Source organism: Coloeus monedula (genome assembly GCF_965178545.1).
Source record: "Coloeus monedula genome assembly, chromosome: 9".
Lineage (NCBI taxonomy): Eukaryota > Metazoa > Chordata > Aves > Passeriformes > Corvidae > Coloeus > Coloeus monedula.
This window is the reverse complement of record NC_138789.1, coordinates 2416738-2435489: the sequence shown is the minus strand read 5'-3', so window position 1 is coordinate 2435489 and position 18752 is coordinate 2416738. Positions and strand designations below refer to the sequence as shown.

At 42.2% G+C, this 18752-nt stretch overlaps 1 protein-coding gene across 2 annotated transcripts in view; it reads right to left on the bottom strand.

Moving 5' to 3' along the window:
- Positions 1-18752, bottom strand: part of BRINP3 (BMP/retinoic acid inducible neural specific 3) — a gene marked incomplete at both ends in the record, with an annotated part of 191625 nt that overhangs the window by 159803 nt on the left and 13070 nt on the right. The window lies entirely within an intron of this gene.

Genomic DNA, 18752 nt, shown 5'->3' with positions numbered 1-18752 from the left:
CAATGCTTGGAAGCAAATTTCTTCAGTGCCCAGTTGGTTACCAGTTTAAAAATCGAAACATGAACCCTCATAGCCTTGTCAAGCCTATGCTGGAAAACGTACAGCTGTCATGGTTACTCAGAAATATTCACAGAGGTATTTCTCCTTCTACTACCTTGTGACAGCATATTCCACAGATCTAGTTGTGTGTTATCTCTTGTGCTATTAAATATCCTGCCTTCTTTTTCCAGTGAAGGACTTGGAATCCTGGAAGTGTCCAAGGACGGGGCTTAGAGCACCCTGGTCTAGTGGAAGGTGTCCCTGCCCATGGCAGGGGGGTGGAACAGGATGGGCTTTAGGTCCCTTCCACCCCAAAGCATTCGATGATTCTACAGTACGATTCTGTGACGTACACCAGAAGCACGTGGAACGATCCAATGAATTCGGCAACGCTTCCCCATCGAAGCAAGACGGGCAGAAGGCTGATAGACAGACGGAGCATTTATGCAGCATTTTCTATGCTCAGCAAAGCAGCCAGGACTCTTCCTTCCTTCCTTACGATTTTTGTCATTGATTCTGTGCCCCAGAGCTATGCAAACATCTTATTGTACAGAATCACAATGCAGAATCTCAGCATCAATGGTTTGGGGTGGAAGACACCTCAAAGACCGTCCAGTTCCACCCCCTACCATGGGGAGGGACACCTCCCACCAGACCAGCTTGCCTGGGGTCTGGTCCAATATGACCTTGAATACTTCAAGAATAATTTGATCAGTTTTGGCAAGCTAACAGACAATAGACAATATCAAAGGGCCACTCCCAGTGGAGACATCAGATTCTTGAACTTGGGAGAGCACTGCTGCTTTTCAGATGAAATATTAATTTCCCAAGAAATCCCTGGGTCTCATTTTTTTAACCTTTCTTTACTCTTGCCTTCTCTCCTGCCTCTATGATATCTTAAATACATTGTCTCTGTTGTACCAAGAAGAGGCAAGAATCACGACAGGGGTCCAAGGAGAAATGGAATTATTTTATTAATTACAAGCTGGGTTATATAACTTGGTCCGCAAGAGAGCATGATACGATTGGTCCCTCGATCAACCACCCTCTAGAATGACAGGTGGAGGCTTCACAATGCCCATTCAAAATATTTTCTCCAACATACCAAAACAAGAGTTGGACAACAGGTTTGCAGCTGTGAGATAAAGCCTTGGTTTACAAAAAGCTAAAACTGTTTCTCAGCAAGCTTGCATGAGAAAGAAAAACTTCACAGGATGCTGCAGCAGCTGGAAAATTCCTCTGATCTTTGCTTTTTATTATCCACAATACATGACTAACTTAATGCCTCAATTACCCCCTTGGAGGCAGCAAAAGGCACAAGACAGCAACAACAAGAATTTTGGCACAGCTCATGCCAAACTACAGCTTTCATTTACAAATCCAGGAGATGGAATACATTTCTATCCAGTGAGATCATTGTGTACCGTATAAATAATATTCTGACTGAGGATAACATGCAAAATAAAAATGAGCTGACATTTTGATACAACACAAGCAAATGCTTTGCTTTGGAAAAAATGCATGATCTCCCAAGGATGAATTTGGCATCAAAATTGGGGTTTAGTTGACTCATTTTTAAAAGACATTTCAAAATCAATTGCATAAAAACATGAGAATAATTCAGCCTTTATAAACAGTCTGTATAAACTGTCATAAGGCAATCTTTTCCCAGTGTTGTGGAAAACCCACATACCAGCTTTAAACCGGGATCAAAGGTTATATAAGAAAATATTTAGGTGTTTTCCACTATAGCTTCTTGCAGTTGTTCAGTGTAGTTTCTTTGTACTATCCAAGACTACTACCAGGAAATTTCCTGGAGTAGAAAGACACCCCACCTTCCATGAAAGCTTTTCTGATTTCTTTCTCTGTTCACAGCTGGTACCACTGTTGGTGTTCTGAGGGTCATGTGGATTCCTGTGCACCACAAATGGCACTGGAGAGGTGCTGAGGCCTGTTTGACTTTACATCTGCTACCAAGCCCACAGGCAACCTGGCCTGCCTACTGAGTAACACTAGAAATTCAATTTTCACTTCTCATTTACAGCTTAAATCTTATAAGGCTACAAATTAAATGAGACAGATGTGATCAGAGTGGGCTGTGGGGACATGTGCTCACCTAGCTCTGACCCCTTGGTTTGGTTCAGGATTTAAACCCAGGAACCTGGATTGTGTGGGTTCAGCTGATAAAGGTTTATGACTGCTTAGGATGCGAGCTGTGATGAAAGGCACTGGCAAAGTAGGAACAGGGTCTGAGCAACAGCAGCAGGGAGTGCTAGGCAGAAGGTCTCTGGTGAGGCACAAATAGTTGCTCTGCCTGTGGCAGGATTTGTCCCAGGATACCACTGCAGTATGGAGAGAAAAATGGGCAGGCTTTGATGATTTTGCTGTAGTAATGACACTGGCTGTGCTTGGTCCCGTTACAGCTCTTCTGGAAGGGATTACCAGAGGAAGGGTGTTCTTTCCTCTATCCAAACAGAAACAGCTTCACTTTCATCTTGGAGCACTCAGCTTTCCAAAGGCATTAGAGAAGTTTCCTAGCCAAAATCTCCTAAAGAAGCCATGGTGCAATGGGACAAGAGAGAAGATCCTCTAGTGGATTAGTGGATTGCTAAAAGAGAGGAAACAAATATAGAGGAAAAAATGATGGGTCGTGCACAAGGGAGAAGATTATTGCATCCCACATGGATCTTTCTTGCTCAGCATATTCCTAAATCATCCGGAAAACGGTGCAAGTAATGAGGTGAAAAAGTCAAAATTCAACATTTTAAAAAAGCTATAAAGACCTTCAGCTGAACTGAATAATTCCTCAATGGATTGTTTGTTCACAAACACTTTTATATTTAAACTGTTCAGTCCAGTATTTGAAATCTCTTTTTAACATGGGAGAATATTTTCTTACCCAGCTTTGTTTCTGCACATCTACTAGGCTTGCTGAAGAAATAGCCAAATTTTGATGGCAATTACAAAAGCCACGTGCCAATCTTCTCCACCTTCCTGAAGAACTGCATTTGTATCTTACCTCTTATTCACATTTTTTCCCTTCCACTGACTGCCTCCAAAGTCGTTAAGAGCTTGTGCTGCAAAATCTTGGTCCTTGTTGTCCAAGTAGATCAATGAGAGAAACTTTCCTGGAGTGACTTTATTACAGTTGTCATCACCTTTGCTGGGTCGAACAAGCAGATATTCAAAAGGTGAACACACTGAAAGAACTGGATGTGAATTGTCCAAATTTGTCCTGCCTCTAGTGCTTTATACGTATTTGTTGACTCCCCTATTTTAACACACCGAAATAAAAACACATGGTGGCAGCCCCCAGGTGTCTTGAAGAGTCTCAAATGATTCATGGGGAAAAAATGAGAATCAGAGAACACCTGTGTGGTGCTTCCAGTGAGGAATGCAGTGTCAATAGTGGAGGGAAGGTAAGTTCAACATGCTTTATAATAAGATATGGAATGTGCAGCAGCTGCTCTCATTGCACAGACTGTCCCCTCATTTCTAGAGACATGGGGATGATCTATAGGCAAGAAGCACCACTATTTCAGGGATTCTCATATCCATATGTTTTAAGGTGAAGAGGGACTGTGGAATTCCTCTGATCTGACCTCGTACAGTGTAGGGCAGTGAGTGGTGCCTCGCAATTTGAACATTAAAGATTCCTCCTTCCCCTATGAGTGAACGATGTTATCCCAGGAACCATGGCTGAACAGCAGGCTCTCTCTTAAGTACGTCCAATCATAAATTTAGCACTCTGAATCTAATTTTTCCTTGCAGCTAAAAGACATTGAATGTAGTGATGGAGTCCAGTAAATGCCTACAAATTCTTCTGTGGCCAGGTACATTGGAAACATATTTGTTGGATAATCCACAGTAATCCTTTGTTCCTTTAAGCTTCCAATTTTTGGGATAAACCTTTCTTCTTCTCCCTTTTAGTCCAGGGAAAACTTTAACCAGACTTTTCTGATATTTGTGTTTGCCTTCTGATGCTGTACTTCACCATCATCTGCTGCAAGATCTTGATCTGTGTGGGGCTGTTTTAGAAACACATCTGCAGCTCACATCTCAAAAGGACATCACGTGGAAACCAGATCCTACCTCTTGGTGGGTGAAAGGATTGGATGATTTGTCCTTAAATCTTTCATCCATCACTTTGCTTTTCCTTCTAACAAAGAGCAAAGAACACCTTGAGCAGAAATCACACCTACAACACACATAAGACACTGCAGTACACTGAAAATCCCAACAGTGCTGTAAAACCAAGGACTAAGCCACGAAAGGTTGGTATGGTTTTGAAAAAGTGGAATTCCTCCCTCTGTGCTAGCCGAAGTGAAACTTGTTCATCATAAACTCAATTTATAATCACTTTTACAGCCTCCTACTATGTTTTTCATTTCTAGAGGATTCAGATGAGAAGATACACATGCACACATGCTGGAAACAATCCCCTTACACCTATATAAAAGTTAAATTTAAAATGAGAAAGGCCAAACAAGTTCAGATTGAGCAAAAGTGGTGCTCAGTTAATTTCCACACCCCCTACCCTTGTCATAGTACCTGGGCACATTTACATGTATTCCTTGTGACAGATTCCTGTGAGGCAGGAAATTGGTTTTATCTGTGGAAAAGCAGGCTAAAGGATTTGTGCATGGTCACACAATGAATCTATAAGGAAACAGGGATTTGGGCATAAGTTTTCTCAGTTGCAAAAAGCACTCTAAGCCCTGGACTCTGAATCTATTTCAAACAAAGGTATATAAGCTTAGTCACCCATATTTTCTCAGTTAGCAGTTACTTCTGAGTCCCTTAATGAGCTGTATAAATCAGCATTTTTCTAGAACTGAATGCAGAAAGATCTGAGCCTACTCTTTTATACCCACAGGGCTAAATCTCCCAGAATACATACATATACCACTGCCTATTTTTTCATCCCAGAAGGCAGATATATTTGAGCCATACATAAAGAAAACACAATGGAATATCCTGAAGATAATACAGTGGAATATCCTTTCTCTGCGAGAAATGAACAATGGAGCTGGACAAGGGTTTTTCTGCTTTTATACTCTTTTCTATAGGAAAACACTTTTCATCAGTTAGAAGTATAGACAGAATGTACATCTTCCTCACAGTTTCATTTTCCCTTCTTTCGTGAAAAGTTCTGTTTTTGTAAAGACAGAAGTGGTGCTTGTTGTGTTTTGGGAGGGGTTAGGGGAGAAGTTCCTCTGTTGTTTGCCCAAAACTGAAAGTGCTTTCTGTTGAAAACAGTGTCATGGATCTTGCTGAAGGATTCCCTGTGCTCACCTCACACTCAATGTCCTCTGGTGATGAATACCTCACCTCTCCCCATCATGGCACTGTACTGGCCTAATCATCAAACATTTTAAGATCTTGAGCTCTTAGAGAGCACCCAATGGAGGGACATGGAGATGGTGAAAGGTCTGGAGGGGAAGCCATACAAGGAACAGCTGAGGTTTTCAGTCTTACTGAAAAGCTGACATTTGACAGAAAAATATCCTCTGAACATTTGCAGTGGCAGTCAGTGCCATGTCACTAGCTCAGCAATGTTATAAGAGTCATAGAATCACAGGCTTAAGGCTGCAAGGGACCTCAGAAGGTTACTGGTCCACTCTCCTGCTGAAATCAGACAAAGATGCACAGTCTGTTTGGGCAACCTCTTCAGTTCTTAACTGTCCTCATGGAGAAAAAGCTTGTCCCCACATATAATCTGAACCACTCTTGTTTCAATTTATAGCTGTTGGCTCTCGTACTCTTATCTGTCTCACCCTCTGTGTCATTGATAAGATGTTAAACAGGGCAGGTTCCACAGCAGAGCCCTGTTACTGCCTGGTTATTAATGGGCTCACAGTGGAGTAATACCGTGAGCCCATTAACAAGCAGACTGTAACAGGATGAGGCCCCTCATCCTTGACCTTCTGAAAGCAGTCAAGCTGTGTTTGTTGTCCATGTGATTGTCCTCCCATCTGGGCTGCAGTATCGAAAGCTGGCTGACCAAAGGCTCACTACAGCAGAGGTAAAGGGCAGTCAGTGCCCTCATTCACTCATCCAGTCGCTTCCCTACAGGGTTATCAGGTGGGTCAGACATGATTTAACCTTGGTCAATCCATGTTATTCCCAGCCACCTTATGTGGCCATCATGTCCCCAGAAATGTGCTCATAGAGGTCTCACTCCATGATTTTCCCACTGATCACAACCAAGGTCATCAGTTACTTAGATAATTCTTTCAGCCATTTCGGAAGATGAGTTCAACTTTTACTTCTCCAGTCATCATGGAACTTCCTCAGTTCTCACCATCTTTCAAGAGCAGAAGAAAGGGGCCTTACAAGGACACCATCCAGCCCATTCAGGACCAGGCTAGGTCCTATGGGCTTGCATGATCCAGGTTTTCTTATGTAATTCCTGACAACCCTCATCCTCTCTTGGTAGCTCTTCTCCCCCCTTGCACCTCTTCACTTAGTTTAGGGGCAGAGAAAAACTTGTTGATAACAACAGATGCAGACTGGGTATCTCTGCCTTACTGTGCCTCTGTTTCTAAATCACTTGTCCCATACAGCAGTGAGTCCAAATTTGCCTTGTGCAGCATTTTGTTGCTCCTGTAATGAGCTCTTTTTTTTTTGCCCTTGTTGTCCCTTCCTTGCAAGTCTATATTCCACCTAATCTTTCATTTTCCTAACACTATTGTTGCATGTTCAAGGAAGTTTTTAAGTTTCTCACTGGCAGCTTGTTCTTATTCCCACCTCCTGTGCAGTGCCTGCTTGCTTTAAAGCTCTGTCACGGTTCTGCTTGCCCAAGCTGGTCCCCTGATACCTCCACTCATCTTCCTGACTGTGCCTACAGGATGGTCTTCTCTCAGCCTTTCCAACTTTCCAGAGCTCCTCTGTCTTCCAGCAATCTTTCCAGTTCCCTGAATAACCCAAAGTCTCTTCTCCTAAAGCACAAGGTCTGTACTCAGCTATTCTCTTTTCTCATTCCCCTCCAGAACCTGAATATTTGTGGCCTTTAAAGCCACAAATTCTCACATTGCCACACAGCACATCCTGATTAACCAACAGCTTTGTCTGCAGCCACATCTGTTGATCCACACAGTACCTCTAACAGAAAGTTATTCCCGACAGCCTCCAAAAGTCTCCTCGACTGCCTGTGTCCCACCATGCTGGCAGATGTCCGAAAGGTTAAAGCATGCCTTGAGAACCAGGGTGTGTGATCCAGACACACCCACAGATGTCCTTGAGTCACTTAAGGAAGAGTTCATTCGCTCCTCACCCTGACCAGGAGGTCTGTAAGTCACTGTCACTGCAGTGTCATCCCCTGCCCATCTTTCCTGTGATCCTGACTCAAAAGCTGTTGCCCAGGTGTTGTCCATCCCAAGCCAGAGCTCTGGCATCAGAGCTACCATAACACAGAGGTAAGTGAGGAGTGAATGGGAGACTGGGAAGAGGAGGGAAAGGAAGAGGGTGGAGGATTCCATCTCTTGATGTGTTCTAGCGCTCCTTGTTCTACCAAAAAGAAGGCCCCATAGTCAACAACAAACCCCTGTTGTCAGTACAGGTGTTGACCTTCAGGGTCCCACAATCATTCCCCAGCCTTTTTCCTTCTAAGGAAAAGCCCATTCTTCATGTCCTTGAGCCCCCAGCAGTAACATGTGGAGGGAGAGGGAAGGCAAGGCAAGGCAAGGCAAGGCAAGTCTGTCTAGCAAATTCATTAGACCAGATTAGAGTAGAGCAGTTCAGTCAGAAATGACCTACAAAAATCACCTTTTTTATTCCCAAGTATCACCATAATTACCTCATTCCCAGGAACAACAGGGGTGAATATAGCACTGAGTAGTGCCGATTACTGACTCGTGCAACAACAGTTAGAAGAAGTGTGTTAATATTTCAACAACACGAGAATTAATAGCAAAATGCTTCCCTAAAATGAAGGACATTTTCAGCATGTAAGACTTCATTTCACTTTCATATTTCATTAGTATATAACTTTAGAAAAAAGAGGGAAGAGCTTGAATGTTATTTTTTTTTTTTCTCTGTAGATATTAATAATAGAGATTATTTGGTTGATGTGATTTTTAAAATTCTTAAATAAATCAAACTACAGGAGTTTTACAGAATGAAAATCTGAACTAACACAAGCAGGCAGAATACTGGTCTCTCTGGAGGGTAGCTGAAATTAGGATTTTAATTACTTTTTGATCAGAATTGTGGCTACTTCTCACAACCTAAACCTCTACAGAATCTCAGAACATCTTTCATATACATGTTTGCTTTTGCTAGTCATTACACCGTATCAAGTTCACACTTTTTGATGTGAATTAGGTAATTCTCAAAACTACCAGGAAGAGAAATGGAAAAAAATATTTAGGAGAGAGTTATGAGTAGTTCATACAGAAATATTTCTCTCTCAACAAGACAATGTTTCAAATGATTGCCTAAATGAAATAATTTTGAGAAAATTTTCATGTGGTTTCAGAATTAAAACTTGTGAAGAGAATGGTTTGGATTGGAAGGCATCTCAAAGCTCATCCAGTTCCACCCCTTGCCCCTTCCACTAGCCCAGGTTTCTCCAAGCCCCATCCAGCCTGGCCTTGGACACTTCCAGGGATGGGGCAGCCACAGCTTCTCTGGGCACCCCGTGCCATCCAGTCTGCACAAGAGATAAGCTGTAGGGATGCTGTTTCCCTTACAAGAGCTGCATCCCTTCTGCTGGATTTACTCTCTCCGCTAAAAGCCAGGTTTTTTAAGTAAACCAAAGTGCTAAGAAGCAGATAAGGAAAAAGACTGCCTTAGAAGAGAAGGTAGATGAAAAACCAAAGGACATCTTGGGTGAAATCTGGCCGTTCACCTGTTGTTGCTAAGACATTTGTGAAATCTGGAGGCTAGATAGGCAAGCACACCTATGAGCCTTGCTCAGAGGGATCCCTCTACTCAAAACCCTCTCCTCCATCCAAGTTTGCAGTTTAAAAGAGTTGCTCACTAGTTGCAGTAATAGCCTTAACCACTTTTTAATTACCTATGCCAGCACACCAGATTTTTTGAGTAATTTTATCTTTCCCCTCCAAGGACACCTTGCGACCACTCCAAAAGTGCCAGATATAGATATAGATATCAGAAAGGAGCCCTGAAGCTCTGCAGAAACTCTGCAGTTTGTCTTGGAGACATGCAGCAGCTTCCTGACAGCTTGGCTTCGACTTCAATTTTCTTTCTCCCTGCGCCAGGCACCATATGCTGACTGTTACACTGAAATGACACTTAAACCCTCAAGCCTGCAACAGAGGGGCTATATTTAAATTCAACTGTTAGGTGAAAGTATGTTTTAGAAAAACCTCCAGGAAGCTGCATCCAAATGGTTACAGAGAAGAATCTATTTCTAGGGATTTGGGGGAGAATAACAGGTTACAGCAGCATCACTTCTGAAGTTGTGGCTATATAGTGATATTCCCTTTTCATTTCAGGTAGAACTAAAACCATTGCATAATGCAGTGGTTGGCATCCACCAGCTTGACTATTTGGAAGAAAGAAAATTTTAATAAACTTGGTTTCTTTGGGATTTTCTGTAACTATTTCTGTCTGTGTGTTATCTGTCTCAACTTCTTACTTGAAGTTAACTTAACAAAGAAAATAGAAACGTTAATACATTTATTTCAGCATTTTGTCAGTATAACTTTGCTTTTAGATGGCAGAAGGACACTGGAGGAAAGCTCTATAACTGTTGGAATTATCAGCATTGAATATTTGACATTCTGAATTAGATCATTCCCGGCATTTTAGTCAGTTCCATAAAGAGAGAGATGCAGTCAGGGAGCTGATTATGTTTTCCAGATTTCCAAAGGAAATGTCAGTCTTGACAGTACCTAAAGCAGTTCAACAAAGCTGTGACATTGGCACAGTTTTTGACTTCAGGTTTTTTGGAGGAAATGCTTTACAGTACCTGATGGTATTTATGAATTAATGTTGAGGAGTTCTTTACTTTGGCTAATGACCCACTATGATTTTTTGGACTTTTGGAGACTGAGAACAGATGAACACGCAAAAATCCACAGGTTGACCATTCACTCTTCACGTAGGGGGAACATCTCAGCTTCAGCCTCTGATATGACACCATATATTTCCATTCTACATGTCTTTTTTAAAGCAAACAGATGAAACAGATGTGAATCAATACTGTTTTCTGAGATGTTTCCAGAGCAGGAACTTCCCAAAGTTTGCATTTCATCTGGTTGTGTTTAGCGTGCTGCTGATGTTATCACATGAAGCCACTAGTCTAAGTTCATGTAAAGCATCCCTCGAAATTGCTTCCCTTTGTACCCCTCTGCCACAGAAACATGATGTCAATACATGCAAACATGCTTACTACAAAGGGTAGTTCAGGAATATTTCAGGTATTCAGCTAATTTCAGAGAAGTCCAGAACTTTCTTACGTTTACCCAAGGACACTGTAACAGTAAATATGAAGGCAGGATGCTCTCAAAGCCCACCTAAAGCATCCTACAAGGGGAGGATGTTGGAAAAATATATGTATGTGTATGCAGATACACACACATCCATTCAAAACAGCAAATGAATTCCAGAACAAGTACACGTGACTAGGAAGCTGTCGGTATGCTTCTCACAGGGAAAACCATGACAGCTTGTCAATAAACAGTGAAAAAACCACTGTCTTGAAAAAGTAAAGTTGCACCTCTAAAGCTTGATTGAATTGACCAAAATTTCTGTTTGACCTGGTTAGTCCCCAGCACAGCACCAATCTCACACAAATCAAACAAACCTACTGTTTGTCCTCACATCTTCTTAACGAAAGTCTGGGACACCTCAGGTCTGCTCTTCCCAAAAGATCTGACCTGCAAAACTCATTTTAAGAAAGCTCAAGATAAATCTTTTAAGATTGGTCTCAGTTAATGAGGCGTTGCATGTTGGCAGAGCTCTCTCTTTATAGCCCACGTTGGCCTTACGAGACACATCCTGTGCAGAGGAGGACAGGTTTGTTGTATCTGCTTGTGCTCCAGTGTCAGGCAACCCACAAATCTGCCTTTAATGCACCCAGTTATTTAGCTGTGCTACGAATTCATCTCTAATCTAACTTACAAATGAATGTCTATGTTAGGAATAGCCCAGCTCACTTTCACTCAGTGTAAGAACAGAGATCGACTTTTCAGTGACAATTACACCCAATCAGAGGAAGAAAAATACACCATATGAGGAAACTTTACTGTGAGATCTCCAATCAGGCTATCCACAGTCCCCTCTACAACTAAAACAGCTGAATCCAGCTCTAGAACCCATTTGCCAAAAACTCAAAGCCTACACAATCCCTAGCTGAACACATATTCACTGATGTACATAGAAAAGATTGTTACGCTGTCTTTTAGCTGTCATTATTCTTGGGGGTTTTTAATCCCTCTTTCCCACGGGCCAATTTCTTCTAAGGAGTAGAGCAAGAGGTGCAGGACTTTCTCCTGCCTTTGTTCTCCTGCACAGTCAGTGCAGAATGCTCCCTACCCCCTTGGTACGAGATGCATTACAGAGCACAGCCCCTAAAATACAGAATCATAGAATCCTGAAACAATTAAGGTTGGAAAAACCCTCTAAAATCAAGTGCAACCATTAAGATAACACTGGCAGGCCTGCCACTAAACCATATCTCTAAGTGCCACATCTAATGTTTTTTGAACACTTCCAGGGATGGTGACTCTGCCACTTCCCTGAGCAGCCTGTTCCAATGCTTTACAACCCTTTCAGCGATGACATTTTTCCTGAGATCCATCTATAACATGGAATTAAAGGAAGCACAGGTTTGGTAAGTAGATAACAGGAAAATTTTCAGCCAAAATGTTTTTCTCCTCTCCAAAATATTTCTTGACCTGTCCAGAATGTTTGAGAAATAAAAAAACAGCCCCCAAAAGAAAGTAAGGAAACAAACACATCACCACACAACTGGAGTGCTTTTGGTTTTGGATTGGGGTTTTTAAAATAAAATAAGTACAAATCATAATACCTATAACAGGTAATATGTAATATAATAACAAAACCCACAGTAACTATGAGTTCATATCTTTAAAGAACAGTTAATTTCAGCAATTCCAGCTGCTGAAATGTAGGGTATGCCATTAGAAACCAGAATGAATAGGAATTCTGCTTTCTTCCACACCTGACATTGGGTCAAGAAATCTCTTTGCAAGCAAGGCAGGTGCATCACTGTCTGTGCCACTGTCAGAAGCCAACACCAAGGGTTCATAGGCTTGGTTATTGGTTATTGACAACACAGAAAGTAACATTTTAGCAACTTATAAAAGAAAATTGTTTGGGTTTAGGTGAGAGATATAATGTCATCCAGCACCACAACCCGGTGGCAAAATTTACTTAAGGCAGGATGACATAAACTGTATAAAATTAAGTTGAACCAATACACTTCATATTATGCAAAAAAATATACAGCAAGAAACCTTCTGAATTCAATTATAGATCTATCATCTGAACTTATCACCTGTAAATTTTCCCTCACTTCTGTTTAAGAACCTTGGAATTTCACCACCCTGTATCAATGCTGTTGTTCTGCAAACTCCTTTCCTGCTACCCCATCATGAAAGCCACAGCACTTTACCACCTCCTGGAAGTAATTCAGTCCCACGTATTAAACTCCTCTAATTCACAAAACCCTCAAGCTTTCCTCCTGTCAGACTGAGCTTTTTGCTTATATTTTCACAGCCTCGCATCATTATTTATTTTGTCCCTCTTTCGTTCTCTCTCCCAAAGTTTTTGCAGTCAGGATCTGAACCTACTAAACCAAACCAGGAGGGATAATCCTGTTAAACACATCAACTCTTCACACAACTTTCCACTGATGACAGTGGAACCATCCTAGTTAATATGAGACTGGTAAGCCATCTTCTTCAGCACAGCAATTACCCTCCTTAGGTACCTAAATAAACAAATGTCACACCAAGGACTGAAGTCTTTTGAAAAGATGAGGTTCTTTTGAAAATCTGTTTCTGAATGCTAATGCTAAGCTGTAGAGAAAATGTCAGTGATTGACTAGTGAAAAAAAATAGTACTTAAACAGCATATTTAATTGATATGGCATTAGCCTCAATGACATTTAGAGAACATCAAAGACACAACATATCTGTGTCATGAGGAATATGAAGCAAAAATGGAACTTCAGCAGAATGATCAAATTTAATTCAATGAGCAACAATAGTTAGGATAACAAAATATTCTGTGCAGTAAGTTTACTCATCCTCTTAACTTTATTTGTGCAGCCTGAAATTGGATTCCATAGAAATGCAAAGTTTTACAGATTGCTGAGATCTGAACCTTTATCTTTCCTTGCAGGCTATTTGTATTAATCTACTTTTCTTTGAAGCACAGAGCTATTAAACTGTTAAAGCTCATTTAAAATGTGGCTGTACTTCTACCAATGGACCCAGATCGTTGAATTATAGATTTTAATTGTGCTTTTTATACTTTGGACATGCTTACTTAGAAATATTTGCAACAAAAATACACAATTAATTTCATTGCTGCTGATTGGTGAATTGTGTCTATATTGACAGCAAGAGGTGGCTTAGCATATAGGAAAGATTACATGGGCCACTTTCTATTGGCAATTAATACAAAAACCACAGCCAGCTTTTTTACCTTACCTTTATTAGTACTTTATCACGAAATCAAAGCATGTGAAAACGTAAAATGCCATGTGCTTTAGCAGTGAGATACAAGAATATTTCCACTTGAGTAGCACCCATCCTACAAAACCAGTTAAATATATAACTGGAAAATCAGAATTTGTGCTATTCATCTGACGCATCTGACTAACTTCTCCAAAAGCAGAACTGGACAGTTCCCATCCTGTAGTATTCAATCACTTTTCCCATTGCAAACGGCAACTGTGGGATGGCCATAGCACAGAGGAAAATTAAAATAAAACATAATTTTTAAAAAAGTGGGAACAAGCACTGCAGTAAAACGACAAAGGTGAATTTGCTTTTCACTTGCTTTTCAGGGTATCATTGGATAGCAAGGAATGTGTTACTCTGTGCTTTGCCCGATTTGAAATTTTAAAAAATCATTTTGTACCATCAAATACACCTGGCACCAGAGTGGGAAGAGATACAGAATAAACCTAATCCTTTCACAAATACCACCACCCTGGAGAAAACTTACACAGCATGACATGAGCACATTAGAAAAAATTACAAAAAGGAGGTGAAACTGCTCATTTAAGCTTATCAGTATTTAAAAAATGGCTGAAAACAGAAATGACTATGAACTACTTCAGAGAGAACACAGTGTGTGTGTGTTTAACATCCTCTCTGCCTCAAGATTGGTTCCCAAAGCTGCACACATGTATTCACACCTATTATCAAAGTTTTATTTCCTTTTAGTAAACAGTTAATTATATAACTGACTTCAGTGAAAATGATGCTTTAAAATTTTGTTTGGTATGAAAAAGGCGTTCAACCAACCTGGAAATACCTTAGGGAAATCATATAATCATAAAATTGCTAATGGTGGAAAAGACTTCTCAGGCCATCAAGTCCAATCATCAACTCAGCACCATGTTCACCTCTAACCCATGTCCTCAAGCACCACACCTACACACCTTGTGAACACCTCCAGGGATGGGGACTCCACCACTGCCTTGGGCAGCCTGTTTCAGGGCTGGACTACCCTTTCAGTAAAGAAACTTTCCCTAAAATCCACCCTGAGCCTCCCCTGGCCCAGCCTGAGGCCGTTCCCTCTCCTCCTGTCCCTGTTCCCTGCGAGCAGAGCCCGACCCCCCCGGCTGCCCCCTCCTGTCAGGGACTTGTGCAGAGCCACAAGGTCCCCCCTGAGCCTCCTTTGCTCCAGGCTGAGCCCCTTTCCCAGCTCCCTCAGCCGCTCCTGGGGCTCCAGCCCCTTCCCCAGCTCCGTTCCCTTCCCTGGACATGCTCCAGCCCCTCCAGGTCTCTCTGGCCATGAGGGCCCAGAACTGGACACAGCACTCGAGGTCCCTCAGCAGTGCCAGCACAGGGGACAGGCACTGCCCTGGGGCTGTGCCCACACCGTGGCTGGCACAGTCCAGGGGCCACTGGCCTCTTGCCCACCTGGGCTCCTGTCCAGCCTCTGTCACCAGCACCCCCAGGGCCTTTCCAGTCACTCTGCCCCAGCCTGGAGCTACAGGGGATTACTGTGGACCAAGTGTAGGGATCTGGCACTTGGCCTTGCTGACCCTCACACCATTGGTGTTGGCCCATCCATCCAGCCTGTTTGGGTCCCTCTGCAGGGCCTTCCTACCCTCCAGCACCTCCACAATTTTCTACAGCACTCAGTGGTAGTTGATCTCATTAAAAGTAAATGTACAGTCCTTGAACACACTGGTTGTGAAGGCTTCTGCCTTCACCTTCTGCTTCTGCCTGTGAGGAGCATGACTGTTCCTCATTTCACAGCATGGGAATTAAATCTCCATACTACTGTTCCAAATTCCACCATTTGCTATCAGTGACAAAAATATCATCACTCTTTATGTTAGAAAGGAGTTAAATAAATCCCAAATCCTAATCCTTTTGCTGGATTAGTCTCAGCATGAAGTCCACAGTGGACACATTTATATATTTCCCTCTGTGTATGCCCGTCAATTTACAATGGAGATCAACACACCACTTCATGCTAGTCTAGAGCCAGAAATTTCTGTAGGTTGTCAGTTCAGCCCCCCTGCTTTAACAAGAAGTGGATTGCTTCATCTGAGATAGTTTAATACCCCACAAGACTAATTCACAGGTCATGTCATTTTTGCGTAATGTCGTTACAGAGATAGAATGATTCCTGATTTTCAAGACCTGGTAATAGCCAAAGGGTAAATAACATGAGTGTCTTTGCCTAAGGCATTTGTAATGTGAAGTCATTCATTTCGCTCCTTTCTTACTTTTTCAGCATTGACTAAAAGGTATTACCAAACCTTGTGGCAGGAGAATAATTTAACTCAGCAAGCAGAAAACATAGGGACTGTTTTGATTCTGAGTTACATGTTGTAGGCCAATTTCCATAGAGCATTTTGCAAAGACCAGACAGGTGAGATATTCAGTGATATATCTCATGGAATGATAAACTGTGGAGAACTGTATTGATTAGTATTAAATGTGCAGAGGAAAACTGGTGATATAGTCTGATTGCTTGAAGAATTAAAGCCACCCCAGCTTCTTGCATTTGTTCTGAGAATCATAAAAATCACAGAATGGTTTGGGTTGGAAAACCTTTAGAGCTCATCCAGTTCCAACCCCTGCCATGGGCAGGGACACCTTTCACTGTCCCAGGGTTCTTCAAGCCCCATCCAGCCTGGCCTTGGACACTTCCAGGAATCCAGGGGCAGCCACAGCTTCTCTGGGCAACCTGTGCCAGAGCCTTACAGGAAACAATTTCTTCCCTATATCCCATCTAACCCTGCCCTCTGGAAGTGGGAAACCATTCCTCCTTGTCCTGTGATTCCAAAGACCCTCTCCAGCTCTTCTGGAGCCCCTTTAGGCACTGGAAGGGGCTGTAAGGTCTTCCTGGAGCCTTCTCTTCTGCAGGTGAACAGGCCCAGCTCTCCCAGACTGGCTCCAGAGCAGCAGGGCTCTAGCCCCTAGAGCATCTCCGTGGCCTCCTCTGGACCAGCTCTAGCAGGTCCATGTCTTTCTCAGGCTGAGGACCCCAGAGTGTAGTGCCAGCTGCGGTCTCATGAGAAAAGACTAGAGGGAGAATGGACCTTGTTGCTTTGATCTGGCAAGAACAAATGATTCCATGAATGTAGTACATCCCAGCAGCAACACAGGGTGTAACAGTGATGTTCTTCCACGAGAAAATAGTAAAATGTAATATGAATTCTGGATACAATATCCAATGTCCCAAACTTTAATAGAAATGCTTTTACCAAACGAAAAGCCCTGTGTACTTTGTAGTCTATTTCTGTGAGCTGCTCATAGTGCTGTTAGCAGTGCCCATGCAAAAATGATGAAATATCACTAAATTTCGGTTTCATTTCTCTAAACAGAAATAAGTCTGTCTTTTTTTGAGAGGGGCAGGAGGGAAGATTTAGAGCTGTATACATAAAAAAAAAGTTCAATCCATGCAGCTGTGACATTACTTGTCAAGAATACAAATGTCCCACAAATGTCCCAGCTCCTGAAAGAGAGTATGTTTAGATTAGACGTTAAAAGGAAATTCTTCTTTCCTATGAGGGTGGTGAAGCCCTGGCACAGGGTGCCCAGAGAAGCTGTGGCTGCCCCTGGATCCCTGGAAGTGTCCAAGGCCAGGTTGGACAGGGCTTGGAGCAACCTGGGCTAGTGGAAGGTGTCCCTGCCTATGGCAGGGGGTTGGAATGGGATAGACTTTAAGATTCTTCCAACCCAAACCATTCTGTGATTTTTATGATTCCGTGGTGCTTTTTCAAGTCAATGGCAATTAGTGGTCCTCAACAGTCAAGAATACCATCTTTCCCATGTAGTCTGATTCTCGATTTGATTTAACCTGGTTCCTTAAAAAGTGGTAGTCATGAATCAGCATTTTGGTAGCAGGTGTTACAGATACAGGGAGGTGTTACAGGCAGATGAGTGTATCTATTTCTGAACTTACTGTACATCCTCAAATGAGTTTCACCCATTTCTAGACATATTAAGCCACAAATCACTTTAAAACTATTTTCACATTTGATGACCATACGCCATAGCGGGCAAAATAATGTTATCACAAAAGGCACACCCAGAAATGTCCCTGCAGAGTTTAATGTGAGTGCCAAAACAAATCTTACAAATGCCTTGACTGCAAGGTAAGCTGCAGCCAGACCCAGCCATCAAGCAGGGGACAGGAAGTCGTGGAAAAGCCACCTGTATTCATTCTGGCACTCAAAGAACAGCTGGCTCCCCAGATTTTCCCTGTGGGTGTTAAGCTGGAGCCCCTTTCCTCTCCCTGCACTCTGCAGTAGTGTTAGCAGGCATTTGCTCCAGCGGCCTTTCCACTCATGGGACGGCCACCACCATCTTCCTTTGTTTTCTGGCTTTAAGGGATGTTTCTTGACAGGCTAGCTCCTTCTGAAATTACTGATTGGTTACCACGTTTCAGGATGGTCTCACATCACAACAGGGAAGCAAAGCACAAGCCTTTCTTCACAACTGGGAAGTGCGTAATTCGCAAGGATAAAACCCCCTCATCTCAGGCACAAGGCTGTTCCCACAGAGCTATCAGCCACAGATTCATTTGGTAATGTGTAGGTGCATCTTTCTCTCTTCCACCCTACCCACTCTCAAAAGTTCTGCTCCCTGACTAAATTCTGAGGTAGTACCAAGTTTACTTAACTAAAATTGACCTTTCCCTACTGGTTTTTCCCAGTTACTATGACAGAACTAATGCTTCTGAGGGAGAGAGGAATGTTAACTCATGCATATCAGCCTTACACAGGAATTTCCAAAGATTTAAGCTGATTTAGAGACAGGAGTCCTGTGACCTCAGTTTTTTTGGTGTAGAAACCTGCCAAGTTCCACTTTGTTTTAACATAAATACTACATGAAGACTGTTTTATTGCTGTCAACAACCATATAACATCTTGCAAACCCACTCATGGTTTGGAATTCTCATGGTTTAACTGTGAAGACAAGAGAAATAGAGTGAAATGAGTGTCACTTATAAATTGTATATCTTTGTCCCCCCATAAATGCAGAATTGGTACATGAAGATGTTTTTTAAAAGTAGAAGTA